Source organism: Chrysochloris asiatica, unplaced genomic scaffold, assembly GCF_000296735.1.
Source record: "Chrysochloris asiatica unplaced genomic scaffold, ChrAsi1.0 scaffold00079, whole genome shotgun sequence".
Lineage (NCBI taxonomy): Eukaryota > Metazoa > Chordata > Mammalia > Afrosoricida > Chrysochloridae > Chrysochloris > Chrysochloris asiatica.
The window spans coordinates 7,420,886-7,430,869 of NW_006408597.1; positions in this window are offsets into that span (position 1 = coordinate 7,420,886).

The following is a 9,984-nucleotide window of genomic DNA, read 5'->3' on the forward strand; positions in this document are numbered from 1 at the left end:
AAACATTTATGGGGCACTTACTTAACTCTGCCAAGTACTTTACGTGCACTATTTAGTTTAATCTTCACAATCATCCTTGAGGATGATGCTATCATTATCCCCACTTTAAGTTGACAGTTCAAACCCACTCAGTGATGCTGTAGAAGAAAGGCCTAGAGATTTACTTTTGTAAAGATTGTTGTTATTGTTGTTGTTATGTGACGTGGAGTTTGTTCTGACTCATAGCGACCCTGTACAGGCTTTCTGGGGCTATAAATCTTTACGGGAGCAGAAAGCCTCAATTTTCTCCCGCAGAACAGCTGGTAGTTTCCAACTGCTGACTGTGACATTAGCAGCCCGATTCGTAACTGCTACAATAAGATTACAGGCAAGAAAATCCTACAGAGTAGTTCACACATGACACTACCATGATAAGGTGTTGTTATTAAGTGGTGAATTCAGGATTTGAATTGGACATTCTGATTCCAGAGTCCAAATACTTAACTATGTCTCAAAATAATAACAGCTATTATTTTAAAAATATTTACTGCAACCAAGCATATAGTTAAATGGATTATTTATGTAATGGATTATTTTCATCTAATTCCCACTACATGTTTATGAGATTGTCGTAGTTGTTAAGTGGAGTTGAGCCGATTCTGACCCATAGCGACCCTGTATAGGATTTCCAAGGAGCAGCTGGTGAGCTTGAAATGCCGACCTTGCAGTTCAAATGGCTTTGCAGTCTGGCACATTAACCCACAGTGCCACACCAGGACGCCTATTATTTCCTCCATTTTAAGGATGAAGAAATTGAGAGGTAGTAAGGTAAGAAATGTACTGGTAGTTAAGTTCTGGTGTGGTACTAATGTGTCAGACTGCAAACTTATTTGAACTGCAAGTTCAGTGGTTCAAGCTCACCAGCTGCTGCTTGGAAACCCTATACAGGGTCGCTGTGTGTTGGAATCGACTCGACGGCACTTAACAACAACAACAACAAGGTACAATAACATGTCCTGGTGTGGTGCAGTGGGTTAATGCGCTGGACTGCAAGGTTGCTTTGAATCACAAGGTGGGTGGTTCAAGCTCACCAAGCCGCTCCTTGGAAACCCTACAGGGGTGTAGGGTTTATGAGTTGGAACTGACTCGGCGACACTTAGCAACAACAACAACAACAACATAACAACAATTGTGAGGATGGCACAGGACCAGGCAGTGTTTTGTTCTGTTTGTGCGTAGTGTAGCTCTATGAGTCGGAACTGACTTGACAGCACCTAACAACTGCTACTAACCAAGACTGAGACTCAGATTGGAAATGCTACTAACTAACCAAGGCTGAGACTCAGATTGGAACCACTACTAACTAACCAAGGCTGAGACTCAGATTGGAACTGCTATTAACCAAGGCTGAAACTCAGATTGGAACCTGTTAATGAGTCATTCTAGAAACTGCTCAACCACCACCTAGTCCTGGTGTGGTACTGTGGGTTAATGTACTGGACTGCAAAATTGGCTTGAACAGCAAGGTTAAAGGTTGGCGGTTCAAGCTCACCAGGCGCTTCTTGGAAACACTATACAGGGTCGCTATAGGTTGGAACTGACTCAACAGCACTTAACAACAACAACAGTACCAAAAACAAACAAACTCACTGGGTTTCCGAGACTGTAAATCTTTATGGGGCAGGCAATTTTATCCTTCTCCTATGGAGTGGCTGGTAGGTTTAAACTACTGACCTTGCTGTTAGCAGTCCAATGGTTTATCCTAAAGTGCCATTAAAGGTAAAGTATATAGAATTCTTCATCTAATTTAACAATGCCTTCCACGTAGCAATGTCCTTGTTACTTTGTTGTTGTTAAGTGCTGTCAAGTCATTTTGACTTATAATGACCCTTTATAGGGTTTCAGAGGAGTGGCTAGTGAGTTTGAACTTCCAACCTTGCAGTTCAAACCGACTTTATGGTCCAGTGCTTATCCTACTGTGCTGCACCAGGGCTATTTCAACCATTTATTCCATAACATGATTTTCCATTGTTGTAACTGTCCTACACTATATTTGGAGTCATGGTGTGGCACTGTGGGTCAACACACTGGATTGCAAGGTTGGTTTGAACCACAAGGTCAGTAGTTCTACCAGATGCTCATTGGAAACACTATCCGGGATCGCTATGGGTCCGAACCGCCTCAACAGCATTTAACAACAACAACAAACACCATATTTATTCAATCTGTACGCTGAGCAAATAATTCAAGAAGCTGGACTATATGAAGAAGAAGGTGGCATCAGGATTGGAGAAAAACTCATTAACAACCTCTGATATACAGATGACAAAGTGTTGCTTACTGAAAGTGAAGAGGATTTAAAACATTTACTGATGAAGATTAAAGTCTTCACTATAGATTAAAGCTCAGCATAAAGAAAACAAAACTTCTCACAACTGGGTTAATAAGCAACATGATGATAAAAACAGAAAAAACTAAAGTTGTCAAGGATTTTATTTTGCTTAGATCTACAATTAATATCCATGGAAGCAACATACAAGAAATCAAATGGTATATTGCATTGAACAACAAAGTATCTCTTTAAAGTGTTGCAGAGCAAAGATCTAAACCTTGGTATTTTAAATCATCTTATATGCATGTGAAAGCTGGACTAGCAAGGAAGACCAGGGAAGAATTGATGCCTTTAAATTGTGATATTGGCAAAGAGTTTTGACTATACTGTTGTTGTTGTTATGTGCCGTGGAGTCAGTTCCAACGCATAGCGACCCTGTACAGGGTTTCTGAGGCTGTAAATCTTTACGGGAGCAGAAAGCCTCATCTTTCTCCCACAGAACAGCTGGTAGTTTTGAACTGCTGACCTTGTGGTTTGCAGCCTGATTCGTAAGCACTACTCTACCAGCACTCCTTGCTGACTATACTAGGTACTTCCAATAGAGCAGGAGTCGTGGTAGCATAGTGGATTACAAGCCACAAGGTCAGCAGTTCAAGTCTATCAGTCACTCCCCGAGAGACAGAAGAGGGTTTCTGCTCCCATGAAGACTTTGTTGTTGTTGTTGTTGTTACATGCCGTGGAGTTGGTTGCGACTCCTAGCGAGCCTGCATAGGGTTTCCAAGGCTGTAAATCTTTACGGGAGCAGAACGCCTCATCTTTCTCCCACGGAACAGCTGGTAGTTTTGAACTGCTGATCGTGAGATTAGCAGCCTGTTTCATAACCACTACGCTACCATGAAGATTTTACAACCTCAGAAACCCTTTACAGGGTCACTCTGAGTTGGAACCGACTTGATGGCACACAACTACTACCTAAAGGAACAAACACATTTGTCTTGAAAGAAGTACAACCAAATGTTCCTTAGAAGCAAGTATGGTTCTTAAGCCAGAATCACTGCCTTCTCCTTTCCATGGCCTTCATCTCCTAGGACAGGTGTCAGTTCCTATCTTGTGTTGCAGTCTCAGAGTGTGATGTTGTTGTTGTTGTTAAGTGCCGTGGAGTCAGTTCAGACTCATAGCGACCCTGTACAGGGTTTCCTAGGCTGTAACTCTTTACAGGAGCAGAAAGCCTCATCTTTCTCCCACGGAACAGCTGGTAGTTTCAAACTGCTGACCTTGAGGTTCACAGACCGATTTGTAACCACTATGCTACCAGAGTGTGATAGTGGTCAAAATATTTATCTATAAGGGAGTCAGAGCATTAGTTAGGAATGGTTTCCACTGCAAGCAACAGACTGTCTGTATATCAATGGTTTAAACAAAAAGGGACCATACTATGTAAGAGCAGTCTGGACATACGTAGCTGCTGGCAGTGGTTTCGTGGCTCAGTGATGGAAGGTTTGGCATCTCTGTAATTCTCTTGGTCTTTTCTTGCTGCTTACAGGTTTTCAGTCTGGAAGGAGTGAAGAGCTGTACAGTTATCTATTCCTTTTAACCAGAAAACAAAAAATTTCCCCAAAGGCATCTCCATCAGGCTTCCATTTTGTCCTATTGGCTACAACTGGGTGATATGGCACCTACTGCTGCAAAGGATGACCACTCATCTGTCAGTTTGTCATACTGTGGTGGCTTGTGTGTTGCTATGAATCTGGAAACTATGCCATGGGTATTTTAAAAACTATGCAGGGTCACCCACGGTGAACAGGTTTCAGCTGAGCTTCCAGACGAAGACTGACTAGGAAGAAGGAGAGATGGACTACTTCCAAAGATTTAGTCATTGAAAATCTTATGAATATTGAATATTGAAACATGATGAAGAACACCAGATCACTGTCAGATATAGTGAAAGAAGATGAGCCCCTTAGGCTGGAAGGCACTTAAAATACAACTGGGGAAGAGCTGCCTTCTCAATACAGATTTGGTCTTGATGATGGGGAACAACTCAAAATGAAGAGAAACAGCTATAAACACCCATTAATAATTGGAACATGGAATGTACGAAGTATCAATCTAAGAAAATTGGAAATTGTCAAAAATGAAAGGGTATGCACAAATATCGGCATCCTAGGCATCAGTGAACTAAAAGGAGTCCAGGTATGATGCTGCGGGTTACTGTGCTGGACTGCAAGGTTGGTTTGAACTGTAAGGTCAGCAGTTTAAGCTCACCAGCCACTCCTCGGAACCCTATACAGGGTCGCTATGAGTCAGAACTGACTAAAGGCACTTAGTGAGTAAGCTGAAATGAACTGGTATTGGCCATTTTGAGTCTGACAATCACATGGTTTACTATGCTGAGTATGACAAATTGAAGAGGAATGTTAAAAAAAAAAAACCAAATAGATCTGATAGAATAATATCCATACACCTACAGGGAAGACCAGTTAGTACCACTAATATTCAAATTTATACACCAACCACTAAGGCCAGTAATGACGAAACTGAAGAATTCTATCAACTTCTTCAGTCTAAAATTGTTAAAACATGCAATCAACATGTGTTGAAAATTACTGGCAAATAGAATGCAAAGGTTGGAAACGAAGAGGAAGGATCCATTGTTAGAAAATATGGCCTTGGTGATAGAAACGATGCTGGAAATTGCATGATAGTATTTTGCAAGACCAATGACTTCTTCGTTGCAAATACCTTTTTAAGTAACTTAAGAAACAACTATACACATGGACCTCACCAGATGGAATACACAGAAATCAAATTCACTGCATCTGTGGAAAGAGACGGTGGAAAATATCCATATCATCAGCCAAAACAAGGCCAGGGGCAGCCTGTGGAACAGACCATCAGCTGCTCATATGCAAGTTCAAGCAGAAGCTGAAGAAAATTAAAACAAGTACACAAGACCCAAAATATGCCCTTGAACATATCCCACCTGAATTTAGAAATCACCTGAAGAACAGATTTGATGCATTAGACACTAAAGACTGGAGACCAGAAGAGTTGTGGGATTATATATCAAGAACATCATAGAGGAAGAGAGCAAAAGTTCATTAAGAAGACAAGAAAGAAGGAAAATACCAAAATGGACATTGGAAGAGAGTCTGAAACTTGCTCTTCAGCATAAAAATGCTAAAGCAAGTGGAAGAAATAAGGAGGTAAAACAGATGAATAGAAAATTTCAAAGATCAGCTCAAGAAGACAAAGTCAAATATTATCATGAAACGTGCAAAGACCTGGCATTCCAAAAAGGGAAGAACATGCTCAACATTTCTCAAACTGAGGGAACTGAAGAAAAATTCAAGCCTTGATTTGCAATAAATACAGAAGGATTCTATAAGCAAAATACTGAGTGATGCTGAAAGCATCAAAAGAAAATGGAAAGAATACACAGACTCACTGTACCAAAAAGAAATGGTCGATGATCAACCATTTCAAGAGGAAGCATATAATCAAGAGCCAATGATATGGAAGCAAGAAGTCCAAGACATATTGAATGCATTGGCAAAGAACAAGTTTTGAGTAACTAATGGAACATATATTGAAAATCTTCCAACAAAATGATGCAGCAGTGCAGACACTCACTCATCTATGCCAAGAAATTTGGAAGACAACTACCTGGCCAATTGACTGGAAGAGATCCATATTTGTGCCCATTCCAATGACAGGTGACCTAACAGAAGGTGGAAATCGTCAAACAATATCATGAATATTGTATGCAGTATAATTTTGCTAAAGAAAATTTAAAAATGGCTGGAACCATACTTTGACAGAGAACTTCCAGAAGTTTCAAGGCAGATTCAGAAGAGGACATGGAATGAGGGATATCATTGCTGACGTCATATGGATCTTGGCTGAAAGAAGAGAATACCAGAAAGGTGTTTACGTGTGCCTTATTGACTATGCAAAGGTTTTCGATGCAAAGGATCATTACAAGCTATAGACAATATTGTAGAGAATGAGTATTCCAGAACACTTAACTGTGCTCATGACCAAGAAGCCGTTTTCAAACAGAACAAGGGAACACTGAATGGTTAAAAATTAGGAAAGGTGTGCACCAGAGTTGTATTCTTTCACCATATTTATTAAATCTGTATGCTGAGCAAATAATTCAAGTAGCTGGATTATAAGAAGAAATGTGGCATTAGGATTGGAGGAAGACTGGTTAACAACCTGTGATGTGTAGATGATACATCCTTGCTTGCTGAAAGTAAAGAGGACCTAAAATACTTACTGATGAAGATCAAAGACCACAACCTTTGCTATGGGTTGCACCTTCATGTAAACAATACAAAAATCCTCACCACTGGTCCAATAAACTACATTCATATAAATGGAGAAATGACTGATGTTGTCAAATACTTCATTTTGCTCAGATCAACCATCAACTCTCAGGGAAGCAGCAGTGACAAAATCAAAGGATGTATTGCATTAGGCAAATGTGCTGCACAATACCTCTTTAAAGTGTTGAAGAGCAAAGATGTCAGTTTGAGGACTGAGGTGTGCCTGACCCAAGCATGGAATTTTCAATAACCTCATATGCATGTGAAAGTTGGATAGTGGATAAGAAGACCATAGATGAATTGATGCATTGAGTTATAATGTTGGAGGAGAAAGTACCATGGACTGCTGAAAAAAATAAACCAATCAATGTTGGAAGAAGCACAGCAAGAGTGCTCCTTGGAAGCCAGGATGGCCGGACTTCATCTCTCATACTTCAGACATATTATCAGAAGGGAGCAGTCCCTGGAGAAGGATGTTATGTTTAGTAAAATCATGGGTCAGAGAAAAATAGGAAAACTCCCAACAAGATAGACTGGCACAGTGTCAGCAGCAATGGACTCAGGTGTTGCAAGGACTGTGAGGTTGGCGCAGGACTGGGCAGTGTTTCATTCTGTTGTGCATGGGGTTGCTCTGAGTCGGTGCCAACTCAATGACACCTAATAACAACAAGGTACAAAGGAGTCTGGGAAGCCAGGGAACAGGATTGCTATGACTTCCTTAATCTTGTCATAATCTTTTGACTAGAGCTGAGCATATTGCTACCCAGAACACGGAAGAAGGAAGAAAAAAACGCAGGATACCAAATAGATATATAGCATTATCTGACATAGCGCAGCATGAATGTAATCTCTGCCTAATTTGCTTGAGGATGGAACTAGTCTTTCAGCAGCAATGTAAACATCCAGCTACTATTTGCTTCTTTACCTTCACCCAACCATCTAGTTTCCTACTAGAACTGATGAGGTCCAGCCATGAAGAGAAGTCAGGATGAAGTCATCTAGTTCCTGCCTGTCTCTTCCTCTAGACCCAGTGCTATTTGTTGCTTAGAAGCTTAACACCATGACCTTTCCAGATCAGGCTTCTTGGGCCTGGACTGGACTCTGGTTCTGATTGGCTTCAGGAACTGCCAGGAACTCCCAGTATACCTTGAAACTTGAAACACATCTTTTATGGTACATAATAGATTATTAAATAAATTCTTGTTGAATTGCTTTGAATATTTAAATTCTTAGGATGTCAACTGGTGCTACCAATCATCTGTCAGAAATGTGATTAAGGAGGTAACCTCATTCAATGAAGATTTGTAGCAAGTTAACTTCAACTTACTGGCAATATGGTCAAAGATAATTGAAGTTGTATTTTTAAAAGGAAATCTTTGGAAGTTTTGTACATTGAATAATGAGTCACAACAGACAGACAGTGATAGAATAGGACAAGTCTGAGTATGAATTTATCTCTATGGCCAGTCTACTGCTCTATGGACAATCTATGTGAAATATTAATGACTAAGATTTCAGAGTCCTGGTTTGGCACTATAGGATAAGCACTGAACTGCTAACCACAAGGTTGGCAGTTCAAACCCACTAGTTGCTCCTTGGAAACCCTATACAGTGTCGCTATGAGTCAGAACTGACTCGACACACTTACCAGCACAAGATTTCAGATCAAATAAATAGAAGGAGAAATCTAGAATGTTATAGCTGATTGGTAAAAATGGTAATGTCATTTATGAATCTTGGTATCTATATTATAGTAAAGAGTCTCTTCTGAAGAGTAGGAATACTTTTATCTGAATTGCTAAGTGCTATTGAGTCAGTTCCAACTCACAGGGTTTCTGGGAGTCCTGGTGTGTTGTAGGATAAAGCATTGGACCATAAATTTGGTTTGAACCTAAATGTTGACAGTTCAAACCCACAAGCCACATCTCAGAAATGCCAACCTCTATGAATCAAAACCCAGAACTAACTGATGTCTGGCAGCCTCTACCGACTGATATGAAAGTATCACGTTAGAAGATCCTGGAGAGAGTGGGAGAAAATGTAGAACACAACTCAAAATCATAAAAAAGAGCATGCTTACTGGTCTGATAGAGATAGCTGAAACCCTGAGACTATCGCCCTTATATATGCTTCAGGTCTGAAACTTACCTGGCTGTGGCTCCATTTTTAGCCAAGCAATAGGGGGAACAGCAACACTGGTGAGGTCTGCTCAGCCATTTGAGTTTGAGATGGATTGATCCATCGACACTTATCCAAGGACAAAGCTCAGAAGGGTTGAGAAAGGAGGAGGAATGGAAACAAGAACCACAGGGAGGAAGTGGAGGAAGTGATGTTACATGGAGGGGATTGCAACCAGTGAGGTGAAAGGAAGTGTGAATGATTTGTTGAATGAAATCATCTGCTCTGTAAACATTCACCCAATTCACAATTAAAATGTAAAAATATTTATATATAGTTTCTATGGGGAGGCAGTAGCTGAGAGGGGGTGAAATTAGGTCATGGTGATCTTGAAAAACAGCATATTAGAAGAACAGAACAAGAGAAAAGTAGATAAATAGGTAGGTTGTATGTTCCTTTCATACTTTCATGGTTTCAAAGGGTTTGAATAGCAATTACATCAAGGTTGAGTTTTGGCACGAGCCTATGCTGCAGGCTTGGTTCCTATGTTGCTAACTGAGGGAAATTTCCTATGCTGTAATTACTAGGCATGTGTCAAGGAGTAGTATTTGGTCATGAAAGTTCAGAAAATAAACTTTTTTTCTTACTGTCTCAAGGTTCTCTTAACCTCTTAGGCATAGCAAGTATGGCATGTGTCCTGGGCAATATTACTAATCTGACCCAATATCCTTCCTCAAGAAGACATAGGGAGGTGTGTGTGGGGGTTGGGGTGGGGTGGAGGGGGGAACAGAGCAGAGGAAGGACTTACTCCCAGGCACAACTTCAAGGAGATTCCAGATGAGGTGTGGAATGACTTCCTGAGGCATCATAAATATGAAAGACCCCTGACTGAGGCAGCCAGACAAAAGAGAAGAAAGCATTTCTGCTGGCCTGCCACTATCAATGTGAATTCAATTTGAAATTGTGTGTGTGTGGTTGTGGACAATTTGGTGTTTGTTATCCTAATTATGTCTCCTTTCTTTAGGTAGAGTGAGGATTTTTTTTAAGGAGAAATTCCTGGAACAGAATGAATACTTAACTGAGACATCAGAGTACCATACCATGACCAGATGTGCCAACTCTAATTGACTGATAGTGCCTGTGGACACTGTCTAAAAGTGTTTTGTGGTTTCATTCAGACTCAGTGGAAAAGATGCTAAACTTTATTAATGATGTTTAATAGTT